At 56.3% G+C, this 24,484-nt stretch overlaps 1 protein-coding gene across 9 annotated transcripts in view; it reads left to right on the top strand.

Annotated features, from left to right (window-relative positions):
* EPB41L1 (erythrocyte membrane protein band 4.1 like 1) overlaps positions 1–24,484 on the top strand; it is a 70,458-nt gene that overhangs the window by 2,290 nt on the left and 43,684 nt on the right. For 8 of the 9 annotated variants that reach the window (XM_042800759.1, XM_042800760.1, XM_042800761.1 and 5 more), the window contains exon 2: positions 7,301–7,350. The exons of the other annotated variant lie outside the window; for it this stretch is intronic. The gene's annotated coding sequence lies outside the window, so the exon portion shown is untranslated. The remainder of the gene's footprint in view (positions 1–7,300; positions 7,351–24,484) is intronic. 9 annotated transcript variants of the gene reach the window in all.

Below are 24,484 nucleotides of genomic sequence, written 5' to 3'. Positions count from 1 at the left end.
CAGCTGAAGAAGTCATTGCAGTGTCAAATGGGGAAAATATTAAAAATCAGTTTTACTCCCCCCAGGTAGTTGAGTTCCCTGTTAAGCTCTGGGTGATGACCTTGATCCTGGTGAGGAGCTGGATCTCTCATTGATTTACAGAATAACCTTTCATGCTTTCTGCTGGCAGCACCGAGCCCTCGTCCCGTGTGTAACTCCAGCGTCACTCTGTGTTGCCTGTACTCCTCCTTGCTCTAGCACTGCTGATGACTTCTGCGTTACTAGAGGAGGTTTTCAGAGACAGAGCAGTCAGGTACCTGATTAATTTTGTCCTTAAAAGAAGAAATCTTTCCCATAGCTAATTAGGAAGTCACAGAGAATGACTTGTTGGTTAAAGGGCAGGGGGTGGGTTTGGCTCTTCCTGGGCCTGCTCCGAGTTTCCTGCCCAGTCTTGCAGATATTTCTTGAGTGTCCTTTGCCTTAATTTTATGTGGCTATGGACTGGGGCTATTTCCCTGCCGCCTTGGGCACAGCGCTGCGGTGCCTGAGTGACAGCTGGGATACCGATGGGGAAGCAAGCGTGTGCGAGGAGATGGGCTGAATACAGGCTTAAGCTTTGTGGCAGATCAGCGTGGGCGTCTGTAAGGCCTGTGTTTAGCTATATAGTAGACTTTCATGTGGTGCCTGTCACTTGGAGGTCTGAGCCGAGTCTGAAGCTCTGTTTTAAGCATAAATGCAAAAGAAGAAATGTGAAACGGTGGAGGTTCCTGAGTCCCCGGTTGCTGGAAGCTCCTGTGCAGGAAGACTTGCGCAGCTACAAATACATGACTCTCATATGGCATCTAAAAATGTGCTCGCGCTGAGGCTGTGACAGTGATGGCTGCGTGGCTTATTGTTCTCATTAGAGCAGTCGGGTGGCTCTGAGTCAGCAGGTTTGGATTTGTCACAGCCGGGGTGATTGTGCCGAGGAGACCTGGGAGGTTCAGTGGTGCTGAGTGGAGGGGCTGGCCCTGGCTGCCGCCTCCTGCGTGGGGATGTTGGGGTTTGAGCCTGCACTCATGCTCAGCGTTGGCTCATGCTGTTGCTTGAGCCTGGAAGGAGTTGTATGTATTTGTGGGAGGGGGGAAAACTGTCTCCTTTGGGAGTTCCTTTCCAGTACCTGCTGGGTACCATTTGGGTCTATAAAGCTGAGCATCGCTGCTGCCAGTGAGGCAGCTTGCTGAGTGGACCAGCCTTTCTCATGCACATCACCTTCTCTGGGTTACAGGAGATGGGAAGCATGGTGGGAGGAGGCCATCTTTGATGGGGACGTGTTGCAGTATTTCCTTGTGGTTGCATTTCCATCTTTCCTCCCAGCCCTTGGGTGGAAGGTTGTGGGTTGTTCAGGGCCTAAGTCTGCCTTAAAGAGAAGCGGAGGAGATCTGGGCAACCACATCTGCCATCGTGGAAGCAATGGCTGCTTTCTGCAGCAGCCCTCCCATCTACACAGCGAACTCCTGGAGCAGAGCAGGATATTGGGCCCAGGCCCCATGGATGTCCCTTGTCTTAGATGGCAGTTACTCCCTCTGCCCTGCCTTGCTCCAAGGAGGGGTGAATTGTTTGGGGGCGCATGGAGGCATCTGTACCAAGAGCTGTTGGGCTGAGCTTTTGTACAACTGGGACAGGAGCCCAGGTTTGCTCTCTTTGCGCTATACAGGGAGCAGTGGGACTGTGTGGAAAGGGGCAGTCATTCCAGCACCCTAGGTGTGTGGTTCGGTGCAAATAATTCATGTCTGCTTGTCCCAGTACACAGCTGAGGGTGCCCTGAATTGAAGATGAGAATTAGTCAGTGCTGCGCCTACAGTGTGTGTGTGCTCACGCACACTCCCAGGTTTGCTGTCTGGGAGGGTGAGAGTAGCAGACAGAGCCTTAAAACCTGGATGGTAATGCTCTGGAAGAGGAATTTCTTTCCACCTTCTGCTGATGGTCTGTCTTTTGCCCTCTGGAGAGCAATACTAGTGCCCCAGGCTGGGTCTGCCCTGTGCAGAAGCGGCTGTGTCCAGGAGCAGCCAGGCCTGGGTAAGCAGCACCCCGGGTTCGGTGGAATCACAGGGCAGAGAGGAGACTGGGCTGACCCTATTGTGCTCAAAACACGAGGCAAATGAGGCTGAAGCTGCAGATTTGCAGCTGCCAGCAGGTCAGCAGTTTTACTCGGGCACTTGGCCTCTTTGTGGAGGTGAAATATGGTAGCAGTTTAGTATCCTCTCCGTCCCCCCCTTTCAGAAACCAGCCCTCTGCCCACCAGCTTAACTGGACCCTGCAGCCATCTCACTGGGCTTTGCTGTCCCTGACCCCTTCTCGGTCCCACAGACTGATGCTCCTTTGCGAGGTATTGGCGGTGAGGTGGGAGCCAGGACCAGGTGCTGTGCTAGCGTAAAACGCTCCCTGCGTTTGAGGCGCTACTGAATGAGGATTCACAGCCCAGCCCTGCTGCCAGGTTCCACCCACCGGCTCCTTCCTCCCTCTGCTCCTACTAACCCACTGCCGGGGCCCCGCTCGCTGCCTGGCAGCAGAGCAGAGATGTGTGCTGGTATCCTTCCCCCGGTATCGGATGGAGAGGAAAACACAGGGTGGAGTCATCTCTCGCACAAAGGAAATGTTGAGGTATCGTTTCTGCCTTCGGTGGATTTTTTAGGTGGCTGGGGAGAGATTAAACAGGATCTTAACACATTCACAGCCCCCTTCCCACCTCATTTTCCTGTGAATCTGTTGCTGTCATGGTATCTTTCAGAAGATATTTTTGGCTTTGCCTTTTTTTCCCCCCCCCGCCCCCCCTCTCCTCGTATCAGGCTTTTGAAGGGAAATGCGTTTCTATGGGAGAACAGAATGAGCCATTTCACGAGACATTTTATTATGAGCAGAAGGGCCGGGAAATCTGATTGTGCGTTTTAAATGACACATTCCCCTTTGTAATCAGCTAATCGTACTTGCCGGGGTGAGTGCCAGCAGAAAGCTGTCCTGGCCAGGCCAGAGGCAGGCAGGTGCGTACCCCGGCAGGCTGTGGGGTGGAAGGGGGGGTGGACCAGCTCTTTGCATCCTCCTCCTGCCCATCCACACAGGACTGTCACCCAGGTGGCCACGCATGAAGGGCTGCAGTGCTGCGAGGGGTCCTGCAGGTTTTTCTCCTTAATGATCCTATTGGGGAAGCAGTACCCCTATGTGTGAGAGAAGCAATTAAGTGTCCTAATTAGGTGCACTATTGATCTGGCAGTGTTTCTGCTGGCAGAAGCTCCTGCTGAACATGGGATGGCATGGCACCTGACAAAGCTTTGGGTCTCTGCTTTTCCAGTGACGAGAGGGATGCGGCAAAGGTCTCAAAGTGGGAGAGCAGTGCTGTGTTAAGACCTGAGGGGTGGTCATGCAGCTGGGTCTGCTGCTCGCTATGGGAAGGTGCAATTTTTGACAAGGATATGAGCCCAACATTCATGGTGAACTTTGGGGTGGGAAACCTCCAGCCTGAATTCTTAGCAGTGTTGCCTTTTAGGAGATTTACTGCGGGTCCTGATAGATGAAGGTCCTGCAGAGTGCACTGGCCAGAACAAGAGAAACATTTGAGGTCTGATCTGGCGCTGGGTATACGCATGCCTGTGTGAGGCAGGGGCCATTCCCTCTGCAAATTCACTGGGGCTCTTCTTCAGGGAACTGAAAAATGCTTTCTGGTAGTACAGCATGAGTAAATCCCTATTGGTCACCTTGGTCTCATGTGTGATAAATCTGTAAGCAGTGCAGCTGACTTTAGGGTGACAGTTGGGAGTATGAGAGGATACAGAGAAAACACAGCCGTCCATGCTGGGTTTTGGTGGCAGCTTCCACCACCGCTGTAAGCCCACCCGGCCACTCCTGTGGTGCTGCAAGAGCCTGGGAGCTCAGTCCCACGCCGGCGTGGTGCTGCTGGCTGCGGCAGCCTGGCACGTGTAGGCAGGGCAACCTGGAAGGCCCCTGGTGCTGTGGTTCATGGGCATCTCCTGCTGAGCGCTGGCTGGGCTGTTCCTTCCCTGCTCACCAGAGCTGATGAGATCCCAGTGCAGGGTGGAGCTGTGCGCAGCTGGACCTCTCTCTGCTTGTGCTTAGTGCTTGGCTAAGCTGCCCCGGGGGGCTGCCGCGCTGCCCTGCCCTGTTTATGGGCCTGCTCTGGTGGACATGGGAAAGCTGCCGTGGATTGGTGTCGCTCAGGGAAAGCTGTGTCAGGCTACACACAGATGATATTTGTTTGCGGAGAGTGAAAGGTTTTTGCTGAAGCCATGGGAGAGGTGGATGCTTTGCATAGGCGGGTCATCCTGCCTGCTTTGCTTCTTTTTATGGGACTGCTTTGGTGGTCATTGGACCCATCAGTATTTTTGCAATGCACTGGCCTAGATTTGAGTGAGCTGGGCTCAGCATATGGCTCCCTCCTAACTCCAGCCAGCGGTTGAGCCTGCCAGCGGTTCTGGCCAGGATCTGCCCCTCGCACGGACCGTAGCCTTCATCTGGCTGCCGTTGGTGTCCCAGCCCCTGCTTCCACAGCCCGCACTTGTGCTCACCCTGTCAGGGTCAGGCTGGATGACTGTGATGACGATGATGTGACAAAGTGGGTCACCGTGGGATGTTTTCAAGCCCGGGGCACTGTCTGTGGCTGAGATGGTGTATGCACCGGCCTGGCGCCGGGGAGAGCTGCATGGCAGGAGGTCACAATGCAGTCTAGCATGGATTTGCACTAACAGGAGTGTTATGGGGAGCTGCTTGTTTGCAAGCAGAAGTGAGCAGAGTTGGGGGAGGGTCCTTCTCCCTCTGCCTGTATTCTTGAAACACTTCATTAATATGATACTAATTGATGCAGCAGCTCAGATCCCAAAATGTCTATAGCTCAGAGCCTGCTGCTGTGCAGCTGGCCCTGGTGAATGCTACCTCACGCAGCAGAAGACGGGAAGGAGGGACAGTCAGTGTCTGATGGAGAGCACAGGGGTTTTGTTTGGCAGTGTTAACACTGGCAGGTTGGGGAGCATTGAATGCCACTGCCCTGCCTTTGGTGACTGCATCCTCCATCCTCCCTTGTAGGAAGAACATAGTTCAGCCTTGGCAAGCCCTGGGTGCCAGGGTCACTTCCACGATGCTCTTTCTTCTGTGTCTCTTGAAAGCTAGCTGTTCTTGTGCCTGGCTATGCATCTGCCTCTCTGTCTGCTCTGCATCTCTTGACTTGCCCTTGAGCTGGGATGGGTGAAAGCCAAGTGTACGAACCTGGGAGCAGCACAGGGCCCCCAACAAAAATCACTGGGCTTGACAGAATAGGAGCAGGGCCATGGAGACTGTGCCAAATTGGGGAGAGGGCCCCACAGATCCCCACGTCCGTGTGCAACCATTTGTGGGTGGGAGCAGGAGCTGCTCGTATTGGAATCTGTTCCCCAGCCCAGTGTGGCTTGTTGGGGCACCTGTGTGTCCTACCACTGGGAGAGCGCAGAGCTCTACTCCTGATGGGGCTCTTTCTCTCCTTTGGCTCATTAGCTTCTGGGCAATGGCATCTGCATGAGAAGAGGAGGCAGGTGAAGGAGGGAAAGGTCAAGGGCTGTGGGATGGAGGGGTGTGGGCATGTAGATAATGGCATGGGACAGTAGCCTCCACATGCTGGTGACATCCCTTGGTCTGTGGGCAGCACCGGCTCTGTGTGTCATCACGAGTGTGTTGGGAAAATGCAGTTTACAAGTCCGGGAGCGCAGTGAACTGTGCACCAGGGCATGCGTTCAGCGTGGAGGTGTTCAGGCCCCGTGACACGGGCCCCGTGGGGTGGGTGGGTGGGTGGGTGGGGGGACCTGGGGCTGCGTGTGCAGCCAGCACTGGTGCCGGCTGGCCCCACGCTGCATCCCTGCCCCCTGCTCCCCATGCAGTGAGACAGCCGAGCGAGTAAAACCAGTCTGCGTGGTGGCTGCAAAGGGATCTGTCCCTGGTGGGCAGGGGTGTGTGAGAGCCAGCGCACGATGACATAATCCTGCCTGTGCTTCCCCTCGTGTGACAGTGGCAGAGAGCTGGGGCAGGACCATGCACGCGGTGGTGGCTGTAACTCCCTTCTCTCTCTGGATCTGTCATACAAATCATTTGGGGGTGCAATTTCTCCCTGCTCAAAGGTGATTTTGTTTCCTTGGAGGTGCCGAAGCTCCTGGCCTTACTGCGTCAGCATTTCTGCCTGGGGGACAGCAGCGGGTCCTGTCCTTGCCCCGGGGGGAATGGCTGGAGCCCCACCTGGTAGCTGCCGGGCTGTGGGTCAGTCGCTACATGTTGCTGTGCTGCTTGGGGACTCTGTCCAAAGGGAACGTGGGGCAGTTTTTATGCCCCTCTCTTGGGAAAGGTGCCGTGGATTGGTGTCGCTCAGGGCAAGCTGTGTCAGGCTACACACAGATGATATTTGTTTGTGGAGAGTGAAAGGTTTTTGCTTGAATCCATGGGAGAGGTGGATGCTTTGCATAGGCGGGTCATCCTGCCTGCTTTGCTTCTGTGCTCATGGGAGGATGGTCCTTGCCGATTGAAGGTATGTTTGAAAATTAACCCTTGGAAAAGCAGAAACCCTTGCTGTGCTGTGAGACTGTGCTTTCTCCTTCATGTAACTGTAGTGTCTGCTGGGCAGATTTTTCTCCCCCATTAGATGCAGTTAAGTGGCCCTGAAAATGCTGTTGCAGGATTGGGGCTGTTCCTATTAAAACTGCTCATTTTACTCCTGGTGTGCCAGAGCTGTTGGTCACTCCGTGGACAAGTGAGCGGGGCTGGGGCCCATGGGTGCTGCCTGGCTGACCTGCATCATGACCTGGTGTAAAAGTCCTGCCAGCCAGATGTTGCCCTTGGTGTTACCACAGGGATCGCGCCAGTGATCCGGAGGGACAGGTGACAATGGGGTGGCACAGATGGCCCTGAAAGGAGAACTTGGGTAGCACCCGGCAGTGCGAGCCAGGGGGGTATCTGTTTCACTTCTCGGAGGTGTGTTGGTTCTGCGGCACTGCCTGTAGTAAATATTTGCTTTTATCACTCAAATGAACAGAGCTGGCTTGCAACGCACGCAGTGGGCAGACTGGCTGCATGAGAAGGTGCTGTTTTCACATCAGTCTTTTTGAGAGTAAAGCGGCGTCTAACATAATCTGGAGTTTACATTCTCCAGCAGGCAGATTTATATGGAGTCTAAACGCAGTGCTTGAGCCGTGCAGGCACCATCTTGTGATGAAGTGCCTGGCTAACATCCTTCCGTGCACTTGCCATCATCTCTGGGAAGGTTTTTTTTTTTTTTTCCTTTTCTTTTTAACCAAATCTGATTTCTTCTTTGCAGGTTTTGAATTGTGCCCAAGCAGAGTGCTGAGAGCAGCCCCTGGAAGCAGTGTGAGTTTATCCTGAAAGCTTTTATTCTCCTTTCCAGATCCCACATAAGGCTGAGTGGATTTTGTAGTGTAGAAGGGATTGCTCAGCAGGGAGCCAGTGCTGCAGGGAGGCTCGTCTGCCAGAAGCCCCTGGCAGGACTGGAAATCTGGCCTGCTACCACCAAAGCACAGAACTGCCGGGCTTGGGCTTGTTCTGACTTTATGTGTTGGGATTTTTCCTGGTTTAGTTAGGAGTTGGGCAACATACCTTTTGCCAAGAGAAAGGCTCCTCCTGGCTGCCCGAGTCTTAGCCTGCTGATGGAGTGACTTTGGGACATCGTGCTTAATTCTGAGTTTTCATGCTCTCTTTTGTGCAGAGGATTTGAGGAACGTGGCATGTTTGGAAACCAGCTGTTGTGTTTTGTCGGGTGTGGATCTGAGCCCCAGGAGTAGGTGCCCAGGCTCGTGGGGTCGTGGCGGGGCTGGCCCGAGGCATGTCCCGGGGAGGCTGGCACTGCCAGCAGCTGGGAGCGAAGAACGGGAGAGGACAGCGATAGGTCTGAGCTGTAGGATTAAGTTGCTGGGATGCCTGGAAGAGTCAAGGGCTTGTGGTCCAGGCCCTCTCAGAGACCCCTGGGGCCCATCTGGCTGGGTGGGCGGCTCTGCTCCAGGGCCCCGGTGCACAGCATCCGTGGGACCCCACTACCCACTGGGGTTTGGCTTCTTCCCACGTGAGGCAAAGGGCGCAGAGGCAGGCAGTGCCCTGGCTGCGGGCAGGGGATCCGAGTCCTTGCCAAGGGCTGCGATGGGCTGCTGCGATGTGTTCCTCGGGGCTGGAGGTGTCTCTGGCTCTGAATGGGGCAGCTTGTTAGTTTTTATGGGAAGTTTCTCACCAGGGGTGCTACAAGACCATCCCTCCAGGAGGGTCTGTGGGTCTGGCAAGGTAACAGCTCTGCCCCTGTCCAGGGGCACATGTCTGTAGGGAAAGCTAGGAGAATGACTGGGTTTCTTGTACCATCTCTTTATGCTGAAAAGTTTGGATGCTGGAAGACCAGTTTTGGAATTGGTGGGGGCAGAGGTGCAGGCCCAACTTCAGTGGTGGGTTACACGTGATCCTGCATTGCCACATGCCTCAGTTTCCCTCCAGCGCGGGGTGGGGTGCCTGTGTGCTTCTGCTCTGGGGATCTGTGTGAGAAAGGCTGCTTGGGAGGTTGGGCAGTGGCCACCGCCAATGTGGGAGCGTTTGGCTCCTGGGCAATGCCTGCAGCTCTGCCCCTGCATGGGGGTGTGAGTCCCTGTTGGGGTTCCCCACACTGAGGTGCCCCAGGGTGCAGGAGGACACGTATCACCTGTGCAGTGACCCCTGGTACCCAGCCAACCCCTTGCTTTTGCTGGTGGCCTTGGTGGCCCAGGTGCTGCTGGGCATTGGTGGCCCAGGTCTGGATCTCTTTCATTTCATGTTTCCCTCTTTCGGTCACATCTCATGAGCCGGCCCTGGGGCCCTGGGGCAGCACTGGCACAGCAGAACTGCTCCATGGCTGTGCATTCCGGGTGGGATGCAGGTCCCAGCTCCCCGGCAGATCCAGACCAGCGAAGCCTCGTCAGCACAGCCTGGGCCAGCTGCTGCTTTGTGCCAAAGGAAGTATCCACACGTTTTTGGAAGGGTTGGTGATGTTTTGGTCACGGCACAGTGATTGTGCTGGCGATGAGCTTCTCATTTCTCTGTATTTCTACAGCTCCTTCACAGCGGATGAAATATTCTACCTCATGGATGTCGTGAAAGGCTCGCTGCTGGGATTTGGTAGGCAGGGGTGAAGGGAGAGGACTGTCTCCTTGGGAGCTTGCTTGAAGGAGATGGTCATCCATCAGTTGGACTAGATGATTGTTGTAGATCCCTTTCAACTGAACTACTCCATCCTCCTTGGAAGTGGTGCACAAGACTTGACCATTACCTTGAGGAAAATGGCACTTTGTAGCCACCGCTTTAGACCTCAGACAGGGCTCTTCTGGGGCTGCAGATGAGAGGATGATGACTGTGGTCACGGAGCTTGAGCCTTCCTTCGGAAGGAAAGAGGAGATGGGAGAAGGCAGGGCCGAGCCCATGCCTGAGCTGGGCTCCCTTTGGTGGCTCCCCTTGCTCTAGGTGCTCCTCACCTACTCAAGTTCCTCTCCTCTTCCAGTCCTTCTGACCTGTCCTGGCTGCTACATCCCAGCACAAGAGGGCTGAACCCGTGGTTTCTACGTCCCTCTGCTTGTATTTGTCCACGAGTGGTGATCGCCGCAGAGGCAGCGGGTGACCTGGAGTGGGGGCGGGAGCTGCTCTCCACTGTCACTGGTGGAGGACGAGTGTTCCCTGGTGATGCGTGATTCACACGGTTTGCACCCCTGCCCGCTTCTGGGGTGTCTCTGAGGCGCCTTGCTGGCTCTCTGCAGCGGTAAGCCACAGGGCGTGCGGGCAGCTGGGTGAACTGGGTTCAGAGAGTGCTGGTTGTTACTACAGCAGCTTTTGGTTCAGTCTCCCTCCATCTGCTGCACCAGAACGGCCCCGGGCTCCAGCCCAGCGCTGTCCCTGCAGGAGGGTTGGAGTAGGAGGGGAGGGATGGCTGCAATGCCGGTGGTCCTGGTGTCTCCCTGGACAGCCTGATCCCCACCTGGGCCGACTGCTCCGTTTGGTCGTGGCACCTCTTGGGCAGCCCCTTCCCCACGCCAAAATGTGTGCAGGGGCCAGCGGGGCACGGCCAGCTCCGCAGCAGGGCAGCCCCGTCCCCCAGGCAGAGCCTGCTGCGCCGTCCAGATGCGGCACTGAGATGGTTCAGCCCCGTAACTCTGCTCGCAGGCAGTTTCTAGTGGCTGCAGAGCGCACATGAGCAGAGCAGCTGCTGAGTACCCCCCCCGGCACCCTGGGCAGGATTAGCTCCTTATTAGAAGAACTGGCCCAGGACACTGCACGGATCAGCTTTTGCCTGAGAAACACTGCCAGACTGTTTTACAGAGTAGTTCCGAAGATGAAGCTGTGCTTTTTCCTCCCTGCCCTTCCCCGTGCAGCGGTGGGACCCTGGCTGGGCTGGCACCCTGGCTGGGTGGGTGCTCGCTCGGTGGCAGTGCTGTCTTCAGCGGGTGCTGGGACAGTGCTGTGCCTGCTCCCCCTGCCCTGCCTTGGGGCTGCTGGTGCACCTTCCCCTTGATTTGGGGCCCAACCTTGCTTTCAGACATGCCTTGGTCAATGAGGCTTGCTCTGTGCCATCCTAGCTGCCATGGCCTGGGCTGAGCAAACAGGTTTGCGGTATGTGGCAATGTGTGCCCCGAAGGCTGGTGAGAGCTGCCAGCTCCCTCAAACTCAGCTTGGGAAAGGCTGGCTTCTGGCCAAACGCCCTGCTCGCTTTGGCTGATCCTTTTAACCTCTTCTGCCTTGTGCCCAGTGAGGAGCTGGGCTTCCCCCATGCTGTGTTACAACGGGGCTGAGCTGGGGCACCCACCCGTCTCTGCACCCCTCTGCCTGGCTGTCCAAGGCTTCTCTGCCCACCAGCTGTGCTGGGGCCGTGGTCTTGCCCCACCTTTGACGTGTGACGCTGTCTGCTCGGCCAGCATGGGATGTACCATCCATGTGATGTGCCACGCTCAAGGGTGTGAAGGGCTGGGGTGGGCTCTTACCTTGCTAAACTGGTGATCCCACCGGGGCTGGATGGAAGGGAAATGCTGTCCGTTCTCAGATCCCTGTGGAAGAGGACTTGCCGCCTGGGACTGGCATTTCAGCAGCTTTACTGGCACAGCAGGACCCAAGGGATGTGAAGCTGTAGGCAGCGTCTGAGCAGGCAGTGTGAGGTGGGGATCTGCAGGGCTTGCTCCCAAGGGTGGATGAGGAGGCTGGACCACATGCGGGTGAGCACCCGGCCCTGGCATGGCTGTGCTCCGGGGCATCATCTTCCAACAGATGGGTGCTGGTGGTGTCACCTCTCTGGGCTTCTTCCAGCCCGGATCCCCTCCAGCCCTTGCTGCTCTCTCCTTCATTCTGGGACAGAGGCTTTTGGTTTTCCTTTCTTGGCTTTCTTTGCTGTTGCTGAAGGGGTTAAGCAACGTTTGGGCCACTTCCCATCCTCAGCAGCTACAAGAGCAGGTGCTGAGAGTGGCTCAGTGGGATGCCAACAGGTTCTGTGGGGTGAGATCTGCTCCCCTCACTGCAGCTTGCCAGGCTCAGCCCCGTGCAGGGTGCAGGTCAGGGGTGCTGGGGCTCACCTGCCTCCCCAGGGGATGCTCCTTCTGTGGGGGCTGGGTGCTTGTCATGCTTCTGCGTACAGCGGCTCAGCCTGCTGAGAGGGTCCTCAGCACGGCTGGTGTTTTCTCTACTGTGGCCTTGCTCAGGGACCTCTGGAAAGGGCCAGTTCTTCATGGAGCCATATGCTGCCCTAGGACTCAGGTCTTGGCCTGTGTCCTTCTCCACCTGCAAATAAGGCACGAGGCTTGGTAGGGCAATGGGGAAGCTGGAGGGAGCTTTGTGCTGTGGTGAAGAGCTTTCAGAGCCTCTGAGGCCACTGAACATGCTGGATGGAGGGTGAGGTTGGGTCTCTTTGCCACTGACGACACCTGGAGGATGCTTATCCTGCTCCCGTGTGCACGTGATGGCCCAGGCCATTCAAGGTAGCTGGCACTGAGATGGCATCTGTCATTCTGCATGTGGCTGCTGCACAGGTCCCATGTTCCTCCGGCTGAAAGCCTGGTGAACCCCGTGGTGGTGGTGGTGGTTGGTGGGCTAGGCAGAAGTGCTGCTGCTCCCCGTGACCCTGGCGTGATGCTTCTTGTTCCTCGCCACAAAGTTATGTTTTAATGATGAATTTTGGATGGAAAGGGCGGGAGAGCGAGGGAAGGAGAGGGTTGCTATAGTCCTGCTATGAATTCAGCACGGCTTTTGCTGCACAAGACCGCTCGGCTGCAAGTAAGGCAGCGCTGGTACCCAGGTTGCCGGGGAGACGGAGACATTCGGACGTGGCAGATGCTGCGGCCGTGCCAGGCGGACTGCTGTCCCACCCCTTCACTGCCACTGGTGACAGCCCCCGTGGCTGTCCCTGATGCTGTTGCAGGAGCAGTGTTGAGCGGTGCACGTGCTGCCTCATCCCGAGAGGCACTGGTGATGGGTCCCCTATGCCAGTGGCTTCTGGTGGCTGTGGCTGCACCAGTGGATGCCCCAGAGTTGGGGCAGGCTGGGAAGCCCCGGACAAATGTGGGTGCTTCTGGCAAGCATCAGGGGCTGGAGCTCCAGAGCCATCTCCAGGTGGGTCCCTTGTGCTGGCCCTGGTGTGGTGAGGCTGGTGGGGGGTGAGAGGCTGCCTGGGGTGGCAGGTGGCCATGCTGCCACTGGGCTCATCCACCTGGTGACCGAAATGGGCAGCCCCATCTCTTGGAAAGTCTAGACTTATCCCATCTCTTGGAAAGTCTAGACTTATCTCTTCTTCTAGAAGGCACCCATCATAGGCCATCTTCACGTCCCTAAGGAGTGACCAGCGAGCAGAGGCACGTGGTGCTGTGCCAGCCCGGCGGTGGGTGCAGTGTGTTGGTGCTCTGCCAGGGCTACAGCCCTGTCTGTGTCCCCACTTGGCCATCCCCTGTCCGCCGCCTTCCTGGTGAGGTCACCGTGCCTTCTTCCCCCACAGCCAGCCCTGGGCACCCTCCAGCAGCTGCCTACGCTGTTGCCCCCACACGCCTTCCTCCTGACCGCGGGACGGGTGTCCTGCCTACTGTCCGCGGGCCCCAGTGCTCATCAGCAAACCCATCAGGGACGGCTGCCAGGTATAAGAGGCATCTCTGTCTTGTTCCTGTCATGCCGCGGTGACAGTGCTGGAGCCTCCTGCTTGTGGCAGCCGTGGTGTCACTGCTCCGTGCCTGGCAGCTGGGCTGTGTGGGGCAGAGGGGTCAGACTGGGAGAGGGTTGGCTGAGCCCAGATCCCCCCAAGGAGCCACTGCTGGTTTTGTGTCCCCGGTCCTGGCTGAGGCTGCCCTGCAGGAGCCGTGCCAGCCTGCACCCGGGTCTGCTTGGCACAAGCTGTGAGCTGGGGAGTGCTGCCGCCTCTGCCAGCCACTTGTGTCTGGGACCTCCTGGGCACAGATTTCTCCCTTGGGTTGTGCCGTGGTGGGCCCAGCTCGGCTGTGGTGAGGGATGAGGTCCCTGCTCCCTGTGTTCAGGCTGGCTGCAGCACCCTCCTGTGCCGGGAGCAGGGCTTGTGCCCACGGTGCCTGATTTGGGACATTCCTCTATGAGCACAAGAGAGCAGGAGACATGACTCATGGTGGTTACCATGGGTTCTGCCCAACTTTGGGCTCTGCCCTTGGGTGGAGTGGGGAGGAGAGGCTTCATTCAGGTTTGCTTTTTTTTCCCTGTTAAAAAAAAAAAAAAAATCCTTCTCCTCCATCCCTTCCTTCTGTTTGTCATTTAATTGTCCAAGTTCCCTGAATACCTGTCACCTGCCTGGGGGGAGAATTTGAGACACATCAAAGCTAGATGAGCTTCTGCAGGCGATAAGCGTACTTCCTCTGGGAGCTGGAGAGAGATTAAACAGCTGAGAAAAACAACTGCTCAGGGTTGTCCAAGAGCTAAAATGGAAGGGTTGGAGGAGAGCAAGGGAAAACCAGCAATATTTGCTTACTAGAAATGTCTGCCTCATGCCTGGGGGGCTGGCTGGTGTGGTGGGTCCCCTCCTGGGGTGAGGCCTGGAGGATGCTGAGCGGGGGAACACGGGGCTGGAGCAGTTCTGCAGTGGGAGCTGGGGCTTTCGGTGCATCTCTCCCAATCTTGACCCTGGCATGGGTTTGTACAGCTGTTCATCAGGATTATATCTGCGCATCATCTAAATGACTCTGATTCCTGCCACCTCTCTAGCAGGGTTGGCGTCTGGTCGCATGGAAGCGGAGAAGCAGAACCAGGGTTTAAAAGGGTTAAAATTAAATGGCAAACTTGGTGTCATACCTGGGCTGGATTCCAACGTGGGCAGGTGTGAATTTATATTTGGGATTACGCCTTATTAAACCTGCATTCAAAGAAGAATGAGGGTTTTTTTGTTTTGTTTTAAAAAACCCCTATAGTAGCAGTCATTTTGTTGCATAAGGTATCTCCTTCCCATATCTTAAAAAAAACCCACAACCCACCTAGGATTTTCTACTCTGCTTCACAGAAAAACCTTTTTTTTGACGATGTTAGTGAGTGAACTGGGCGTGGGGTGCTGCATCACACCAACCAGTAGCATCCCCCCTGCCACCCAGCATGGCCCTGGGTGGGGTGCAAGGGAAGGTGGGGACCTTTGGGAGAGCAGCCTCTGGAGACCCAACTGCAGGTATCTTCGGCTGCTTTAATGCACTGGGCCTTTGCCTCCTGTGGTGCTGGTACCCAGTGCCAAGCTGCAGGGAGGCTGTGACTGGAGGATTGAAAGCTCGTGAAAGCCCCTCAGCTTTTTAAACAAGACTCTGGGGCAATGTGCTTGTGGTCGCATTGATTTCTTGCAGCACTGATGATTAATCAGATTTTCAGGTGCCAAGTTGAAGGAGAAGCTCGGCTTGCTCTCTATCTCTGACCCATGAGAGGTCAGACCTCTGCTAGACACCGGTGCTGGGGGATAGTTTAAGGAAGCCCCAGAAGGTCTATTTTCCAGTCTTGATTTTCCATGGTTAGTACAGGAATTTCCTGCTGCTCTTTCCAGCTAGCTAATCTGTCTTCACTCAGAAGTGAGATGAACAGCAGCCTATATTGCAGACACTGTCCGAAAAGATGTTTGCAAGAACAATTCTCTTCCTCGAGTTCAGCTCCTGCCTATTTCACTTACTGATCTGCTGCTTTTCTTCCTGTGGATTTGTAGCATCTTCTTCCCTGCAAAGGACTTTTGAGATGTTTGGAGGGTTTTTCCCAAGTTCTTGGCCTCCATCAGTTGGGAAGCAACAGTGATGCTGAGGCTTGTGATTTGCCCTTTGCAGCTTGGGAACTGTCTAGGAGGGAGCAAAGCTGTGAAGGATGGTGCTGACCAGAGCACAGGATGGAGCTGAGACTCATCAGTGTTCCTGGGAAAGCAGGTTGTGTGGTACTGTGGGAGATGCTCGATCCCAGTCAGCCAGGCTGGCTGCTTGAAATGGGCTCAGATGGCATGCAGTGGTGTCCGTTTGCCCTTTTCTTTTCCCTGTCTGGCAGTTACCAGCTTCTGAAGGCAGCAACTGGACTTGCAAAGGGACGTGTATCTCGCTTAAAAGCTTTACTCCTTTTCGTGTAGGCCTTGGGTCCGAGGCAAGGCTGGGGGCTGAGGTGTGGGGGCTGAGGGGGTGCAGGGACAGATTGCAGTGGAGAGCGGCCCTGGGGCTTCAGTGGGAAGGTGGAAGCTGGCAGGTACCAGGTGGAGGTTTCTGGTCTCACCTCCACTGCTAGAGCTGTTGGAGCAGAGCTGGCGCTGCTGGCAGGGACGTGCAGGAGAGGTGGCTCCTGAGGGATGCTGGTTGCTAAGCAACTGGCAGAGGTGGAGCTTTCTGGGTACCGTCCCCAGTACTGTTGCCTGTGTGCTCCGGTGTTGCCTGCATCCTCCCAAGCAGCACAGTGGGAGGTCCTGCTGGCTGCACCACCCTGTCCTGAGGCAGAAGGGCACCCCAGGGTGTCTCTGGGCATTGCTGAACTCTGATTTGGGGTTCCTCTGCCCAAGATCACCGATACCATTGCCTGGGGGAAGGAAGTTGTCTTGAAGGTCTGTTGACCCTTTTGTCTGGGGCTCCCACCTCAGTGCTGCTTCCCTGCCTGGTTCTGCCATTTTGCACCGAAGCAGGGCAAAAAGTGGGAAGCCCCAAGGTTCCTGTACCCTGTGGCTCACATGCAGCCCCTTGGCTAGCCTGGGGGCTGGGGATGGAGGGTGGACTGGTTGTGAAACGCTGCGGGAGCATCTTTCCCCTCAAGGATGGTCATGCCGAGGGAGCCTGAGTGCCTTCAGTCCTCCTTAGGTGGTGGCTGTGTCAAGACAGGGACGGTCAGGGTGGTACAGAAGGGTTTGGAGAGGTCTCAGTGGCTGCACTTCCCAGGTGTCCCTACTCAGAGCTGCCCCTCAGGGTGACTGCAACCCTGCCTGGCTAAGCTCTGGCCTTGGGTCCCTTTTCTTTACGACCTTTCAAGGCCAGGTGTTTGTAAGGCACTTGGAAAGCCTTTAGATCAAATGACATCCTGCAATGTGGGAAGGACCTGTGTTGATGACTGCTCCGGGGCTGGAGGATGAGGAGGTTGCTCTGGGTGGTGGCTTAAACCTTTCAGTGTATCCACAGGGCTGGTTCACCATGTGCCGTCACACTGGAGGGTATCGTGTGCTGAATGTTAAGCAACCTGCTTTCTTCCCTGCCCTTTCCTGTAATATTCCTGCCCACAGCCAGTGATTCTTGCTGGACCTTTGTTGGAAATGCTGAATGCCCTGGGTGCACTATTGTATCATAAATCTCCTGTCTCCCCACTCCTAGTGCTCTCCGAGCTCTGCTGACAGCACAAGCATGCCTTTTAAAAGGTATGCGTTTGCCTGGAAGAGGCACATTCCTGGCTTTATAGGGCTGCCTGATGTGACAGAGGGGGCGAGCTGGGCAGCCTTTGGTTTTTCAAGAAGCCTTAATGAACTTCCACACCCCACTAGGCTGTTCCCTGGAGCAGCGGGCAGGGGGCAGGCAGCCAGAGGGGGATGATGCGGGGTTGCTGGCGGCTGCACAGTTTCTGGCACAGGGGCTGCCTGGGTTGCAGCTGGTGTGAGGATCTGTCTTCGCTGTGCCCTTTGCTCCTGAGTGGCTGAGCAGCCGTGCTGCCAGCGGGAGCCTGCGGGCTGAGCTTTGGAGTCCCTGTAATCCTGCGAGCTGGTGTGGCTGTACTGGCACGAAGGTGCTGCATGGCAGGGTGGCTGTCCCCGATCAGGGAGGGGACCGGCGAGCTGCTCCCTGCTGAGACATGCCCCTGTCCCTGAGAGCCAGCGACGGTGCCAGTGTGGTGCAGCCTTGCAGCCAGGCTTTCTTCCCGAGGAGGCAGCCAGGCGGCCGTCGTCGCCTGCCTGCATCTGCCTGCTGAGCTGCTTTGGGGTGGGTGGCCGGCAGGCAGCAGGGGTGGCTCTCGGGGAGCCGTGGCCGTGGCTCTGCCTGGGAGCAGGGGGTGGTTTTCAGCTGGCTGGTGACAGGTATGCCTTCCTGCTTGTGCTGCGGAGTGGCTGTCATCAGGGGGAGGGAGATGAAGTGTGAGAGCGTCGGGCTGAAACCGGAGAGCTCTGGAATAGCATTGTCCCTTTGGCACCTCCAGAGGCTGCAGGACTGTGGAGCTACTGCCCGAGCTGGGCTGGGCAGGAGCCACCGGGCCCTGGTGTGGCCGAGGGCATCGGTTGGACTTGGCTTTTAGAGGGGAACACAGGTGAGACTGGAGGGACCTGTGGGTGCTGGGGGGAAGCAAAGAAATCCCAAGAGTACTAAGCAGACAGGTCACGGTCTCCCAATAAGACCGTGTCGTGGCGTCTTGGCTCAGCAATGACATGTGGCATGCCATGGCTGGTGCTGCTGCTCCCATCCCACACGCTGGCGTGGGCCTCCAAGGAGCAGGGAGAGCAGACCAGGGGGCCAGGGGTGGCTGGGGGCTGCAGTCTGCGCTGGCTCTTTCATTTCACTGATGGGTGGTGTCTGGGCTGCACTTTCATCTAGAGAAGCACAGGGTTTTTGCAAGGGCTGAATCACCTCTCTCCTGACCCACAGGTTGAGAGGCCTTCCTTTGCATGTTAATGACGTTGTATGGAAGGTGTTTCTTGGCTTCCTGAGCTGTCTGATGTGAGGGGTCACAGCAATTTATTCCTGAATTTATTTATTCAGCTGGGAGCTGAGATGTGTCACTTGAAAGGATAGGAATGAAGCCTTGTTTAAAATGGCCTGAAATTGCCCAGGTCTTGCAAAACGACCGTGTGCTGCCATGCATGGCGGGAGCCGGGCAGCAGGGAGGAGGACATCCTGCTTTTGAATACTGGCAGGCTTGGAGGAGGAGGTGCCTCAGCCCCGTCCCCCCCGACTCTGGGGACTCGGCAGAGGTCACGCTCCTCTTCCCTGTTTTTTCCTGGTGCCAAAAAAGCACGGAGGGAGCAAGCTGGAAGGAGGCTTTGGTCTCTGGGGACAGACTGCCCTGGCTGCTCTCGATGCTGGCAGCTGAGCCGGGAAGGCAGTGAGTTGCCATTGCTGCCTAACTCAGGGCTGACTTGGGGGACAGCCCTGCCCTCTCCCTGTGAACTCAGTGGCTTCTAACTTTGCTTTTTTTGTTTCCCCCTGACTTGCTCTTGATTCATTTTTGACCTGTGGCACGATGCCTTTGGAGTTGCAGGGGAGCTGAGCCCAGCTTCCAGAGTGTAGCTTGGTGAAATAAGCTCAGGCTGCTTTATTAACCCTGGAGCAGGGCGATGGCCATCTCCCGAAGGCAATGCCAGTGGAGAACAGTGCAGTTTATGGTGGGGGAGGCACTTTTCTGCCTGTCAGCTGTGTTTGCAAAAGCCCAGCATCCTGCTCTGGGGTCAGATGTCTCCACGCTGCCTGGCTCACGCATGATGAGTGAGCAGATGTCCAGGCTCTTGGCAACTGCTGACATAATATAAATACATAATTGCCCAAACACAGATTCAACACGTGTCAGTTAAGTCTGAGCTTGCTGCAGGAAAGCAGCTTTGTCAGCCCCGTTCAGATAGGTGGGACACCCTCATGCCGTGGGCTCTTTCCACATGGTGGATCCCCAAGCTTGTGGAGGTGTTGCAGAGGATCACTGCTCTCACATGAGCATGTTGCTACAGGATCATCTCATCCTTGCTGCCTTTATTCTCATATTTTTCCCCGCTTCACCCAATTCATCCTTGCTTGGTAACTTCAGCCGGGCCATTGTGCACCCTGTCATTGAAGAGCCACCGTCCACTTCTCATCCTGGTGCTTGGTGGCTGCTTCAGCCCTGGATTTGACTCCTTTTCCCCAACTCAGCATCCCTTTGGAACTCCAGGTCAGGTCAGTGGTTGCAGAGCATGCCAGCTCAACAGCCCAAGCTTGCCAGTCTTGCTTGGGGCTGGAAAGCAACCACGTCTCCTGACAAAAGTGTCTGTAGTAGCCCTACATTGATTTAAGGCTCACTGATAGGAGAGGCTTGGGCCTGTCTTCAGGAAGGGACTGGTCCAGACAGCCTCGATGAAATCTTCACCAGACAGGCTCTGAGCTAGACCTGTCCTCTCTGCTGTAGGGACAGGAGCCGGTGTGTCCCGGCAGTTTCACTGGGAGCAGCCTCCTGTGGTGAGTTGGTGGTGATCATCTCCAGCAGCAGGTTCAAACCTCATTCCTCTTCCCTACCTGAAGGCAGGACCTGTGGCAGGGCTTGGGTCCTCCTGATGCTGTGCTCTTGTGTGATGGGCCAGCCTCGGTCTGCTTAGCAGAACAAGGGAGCAGAGCTCAGTGCGAAGTCTGGGGAGAAAGGAGTCTGAGGCGAAGAGGGAATGCTCACACTATCCTTCATATTCCTTGTGTGACCTACTTGAGCTCACACCATCCTGCTGGGCAGGAGAACATCATACTATGTTGGTCTGACATCTCCTTTCCCAAATGCTCCTGGCAGGTAGGTGGGAGGGAGCAGGCTTGGAGGTGATGGGAAAAGGGAGATCTGTGGGCAGCGTGGCTGTGAGACTACACCTGTATGTGGTGATGTGGACGGACGTGCGATGCAAGGCTCATGGGTGGATCGGGGGATGATGCCTGCAAGCACCCCATGGTTGCAGGAGGGACTGGGTGAGGTGGATGGTAGTGCAGGGGATGTGTGAGCAATAAAGCTGGCACCCCAGTGCCCTGCTGCTTGTACAGTAATTGAGTCCTGCTGTGCAGGCTGCCCGCAGGATGCAATGCCCGTGCTCTTGTGCTTTATCCCTGCCTGTTGTGTGCACATTTAAGTGCTTGCTGGGCAGAGGAGCCAGGTCATTGGGAATTGGAGGATGTCTTTGATGTGAGACAAAGGGGGAACTGCTGTACTGTAAATGGAGAACATCAGAAGAGATTGTGATTGTCTGGAAAAAAACTTGGATGCTAAAACATCCATCTGCGTGACTGATCTGAGAAAATAGCGGGACATGAGGAGGGAACGAAGAGGAGGGGCTTGCAACAAGTGTGCAGGCATGAGGGGACTTAGAAAGCTGTAGTTGCACACCACACGTCAAATCTCAGTGATGCAATCGCACAGCCTTGCTGTCCCAGCTAACAGGGATCTGCAGGAGCCAGGCAGAGATGAGAAGTGAACTCCAAGGTCCATCCAGCTACAGGCAGCAAGGGCACAAGGACAAGACCCTCACGGCAGAGCCAAGACCTTGATGGCAGGAGGAGGAACTGGATGCTTTCAGTTGGGACCCAGCAGTGCTCAGTGCCCAGCTGCCCATGGCTCTGCCAGCTGCTTTCTGGCTCTTTCAGGGTTGAGCAGAGAGGAGCTGCTGGGGCTGGTCCTGAAGGGACCTCCTGGGCAGCTGTCTTTGCCTTGGGTCAGTGGCTCTGTAGACCTGCTGCTCTCTGGGGGCCTCCAGACCACTTCTGGGAAGGACCAAGGCTGAAACCTGATGGACGTGAGAAGGCACTTTCCCATCAGGGTGGACACGGGTCCTGCTGGTTGAATGGTGGCCTCAGAGCGCTGCTGTCCCTGGGCTGAGTGCTCTATCACAGGTGTTGCCTTCTCCTCCATGCAGGGCTGAGCTGCCACCAGCACTGCCTGGCTGTGGGGCTGCTCCCGTGGAGAGGTCACAGTGGCCTGGAGACAGCTGGGAGTTGCAGAGCTTGAAATGACATTCGTCAGGGGTCGGTGATGGGTCCGATGCTGTTTAGCATCTTTGTTGTCAACATGGACAGTGGGATCGAGTGCACCCTCAGCAAGTTCACCCACGGCACCGAGCTGTGTGGTGCGGGGACACGCTGAGGGCAGGGATGGCATCCAGAGGGACCTGGGCAGGCTGGAGGGGGGGGTCTGTGCAAACCTCGTGGAGTTCAACAAGGCCAAGGGCAAGGTCCTGCCCGTGGGTCGGGGCAGTCCCCAGCACAAACCCAGGCTGGGCGAGGGGTGGCTGGAGAGCAGCCCCAAGGAGAGGGACTGGGGGTGTTGGTGGGGGGAGAACTGCCCGTGAGGCAGCACCGTGCGCTGGCAGCCCAGAACCCCCCCGTGCCCTGGGCTGCAGCCAGAGCAGGGGGGGCAGCAGGGCCAGGGAGGGGATTCTCCCCCTCTGCTCCGCTCTGGGGAGCCCCCCCTGCAGTGCTGGGGCCAGCTCGGGGGCCCCCAACAGCAGAAGGACCTGGAGCTGCTCGAGCGGGGCCAGAGGAGGCCACGGAGATGCTGGGGGGGCTGGAGCAGCTCCCCTGGGAGGCCGGGCTGAGAGAGTTGGGGGGGTTCAGCCTGGAGAAGAGAAGGCTCCGGGGAGCCCTTCGAGCGGCCTCCCAGGGCTTAAAGGGGGGACAGGAGAGGTGGGGGGGGACTCTGGGTCAGGGGGTGGGGATGGGACGAGGGGGGACGGTTTTGCACTGAAAAAGGGCAGATTTAGATGAGATCTAAGGCAGAAATCCTTCCCTGTGCGGGGGGGTGAGGCGCTGGCCCAGGGTGCCCAGAGCAGCTGTGGCTGCCCCCTCCCTGGAAGGGTTCAAGGCCAGGTTGGACGGGGCTGGGAGCCCCCTGGGCTGGGGGAAGGGGGCCCTGCCCGGGGCAGGGGGGTGGCACTGAGTGGTCTTTAAGGTCCCTTCCAGCCCAAACCATTCTGTGATTCTATGAAATGGTGGAAAGGCAGAAGGAGCTCTGCCCCGGCTCCTTGGGACAGGGACAACCACAGCCCAAAACTACAGGGAAGGAGATTTAGTGCGTTGCTGGAGAATACCGCTCTAATGAGGATAAAGCCCTGGCACAGGCAGCAGTGCAGGGAGAGGAGTTTCTACTTCAGGAGACTATTAAAGGCTCGTCAGGCCGGCATGGATGGAGCTGCTCCCTGTGTTGAGCTGAATGGGATTAAATGACCTCTTGAAGCATCATCTCCCTGCTGTAGTGGAGGGCTACTGCAGCCTCCCTGGGGCTCGCAGAGGTGGTGTGGGGACCTGAAGGAGTGTTTTTGGGAGCAAGCTTGCAGGAGGCTGGGGGGACCAAGGCTTCCACGTCAGCTGCATCCGGAGCCTCACCTCTGTGAGTCAGCATTTCGCTGCCGATGATTCATAGCGGCGCTGCAAGGCAGCCATGGGATGGTGCAGAGCTGAAATTAATTGTTTGGAAGGAGGGCAGCGCGAGGGGAGGGAGAGAAGATATTTTCCATCAACTTATCAGCGTTTCCCAAACCTGGCTGCAAGGTACACCAGCACCAAGCTGGGGAGATGTGCTCTGCCTGCAAAGGGAGCTCTGTGTTTTGGTCCCCTCCCTGGCAGCAGCTGGGGCACAGGGTTTGGTGCCTTGCCAAGCTGGTGGCCACATCCAGCCATCGTTGTCCTAAGCTAAGAATACAGTCCCCTGCCTGGCTGGACCTCTTGGCATGCTGTTTTGGTTGCAGCAGCCCCTGCCCTCCCGTGACCCAGTGAGGAGGATGAGATGACCTCTTTCTTCCCTATGCGTGCGTGGGGAGGCATCTCTGGTCCCTGCAAACCCTGCTGTGGGGCTCCTTGCTGAGCAGGTGTTTCTGTAATTCAGATTAAAAGTGGGGATCAGCTGCCTCCCTTTACCTGGTGGGAGGCAGGTCCCCCCCAGCACATCTGGCACAATGTAATTCCATTGAGCTATTCTGAACCATGTTGAAGATGACAGATAAATACAGTTGTTATGCTTCAAAAAATATTATTAGAGCATCTTTCTGTGTCCTTTCTGGGCTCAGGTACCCTCAACCTGAGATGTAAATTGTCAGAACTGAGCACAGGTGCAATCCTATTGGGAGGCCTGGCTCCATCCTCAATGCTGTAGCTCACAGCTGGGTCAGAGGCTGAAGTACTGCATCCTCAGTGCACACGTGTCCAGGTCAGTGCTTGCCAGCCTCTGATTTCTTTTTGAAGGATTCTTGCAGACCAGGTGCCCTGCAGCAAGCTGAAGCCTGATGGCAGTGGTTTTTTTGGTTGTGTTTTGAAAGTCATTGAGGAGCTTTCCGTTTGTCCCTGGTTTGGGTGTCTGTAGTGTCCAGGCACTTGGATACTAGAAGATGGATTCTCCCCAGTTCTGCTGGGAGACAGATGCTGTTGTTTGCCAATATATATCGAAGTGAGATTAGTGAAGTATTTTCTTAGCAAAGTAGAGTCAAAGCCAGGTAAGAAAGGTTGTTCAAGGCCGTGAACCTCTTGCTATCCATCTCTACCGAGGCAACTGTTTGAAGTTGTTTTCTGCTATGGGGCAGCCTGATGGGGGGCAGTGTCTGGCTGCCCACACCGTGGTCCTTCCCAGCACATGTAACCCAGACTCCTGGTTGCTATTTCTGTCTGCTCCTCAGCCCTGTGACTTGTTCGAGCTCCTCTGACACCTTGTTGGTCCTTTCACCTACCTGCGAAACACCTCAGAGCACGGAAATTTCCAAGTTACACTTTTCCCCGCAGCAGCTGGAATCCAGCTCTGCTGCACGTATATTTTAGGACTCAGGTGTAGGAGCGGGCACTGCAGTCCCGGTTGCTGTGGGCATGGCTGGGGATCGGCGTCATGGTGGCTTTGGGACTCAGACCTTCTAAAGTGGTGGTGCACGGCTTGTTTGACTGCACAGTGATGATGCTGCATTAATGTATATAATGCATACATTATATATACATCCTGAATATGAAACAGAGAGGGAAAGCAGCCTGGACAGAGTTAATTGCTGCTGAAAGACAAACACGGGACAGATAAAGGATATTAAGCAGGAGGGAATTGGAGCAAATCCATTCCCAAGAACTGGTTGGTGTGTGGGCACTTCTGTTGTGCAGCTGCGAAGCCAGGATGGGGCTGGGGGGGAAATGACGTCCCAGCTCCTGGGGGATGTGATCTGCTGGGGAGATGATGGGAGAGGAAAAAGGGGGCTGGGAGCACGTGGGGCCTGTGGATGTGGGCAGGAGGCTGTGTGGGGGCTGGGGCAGCTCCGATCCTGCTCTTCCAGGCTTGGTGGCATGGAGGGTCCCCTCTCTGTCTGCTCCATGGTGGGTGGGGAGAGCTGGGGGCCTCTTCTTGTGGC

Source organism: Tyto alba, unplaced genomic scaffold (genome assembly GCF_018691265.1).
Source record: "Tyto alba isolate M040663 unplaced genomic scaffold, T.alba_DEE_v4.0 Super-Scaffold_33, whole genome shotgun sequence".
Classification (NCBI taxonomy): domain Eukaryota; kingdom Metazoa; phylum Chordata; class Aves; order Strigiformes; family Tytonidae; genus Tyto; species Tyto alba.
Note: the sequence above shows the minus strand (reverse complement) of the source record. Positions and strands in the feature narration are given on the sequence as shown.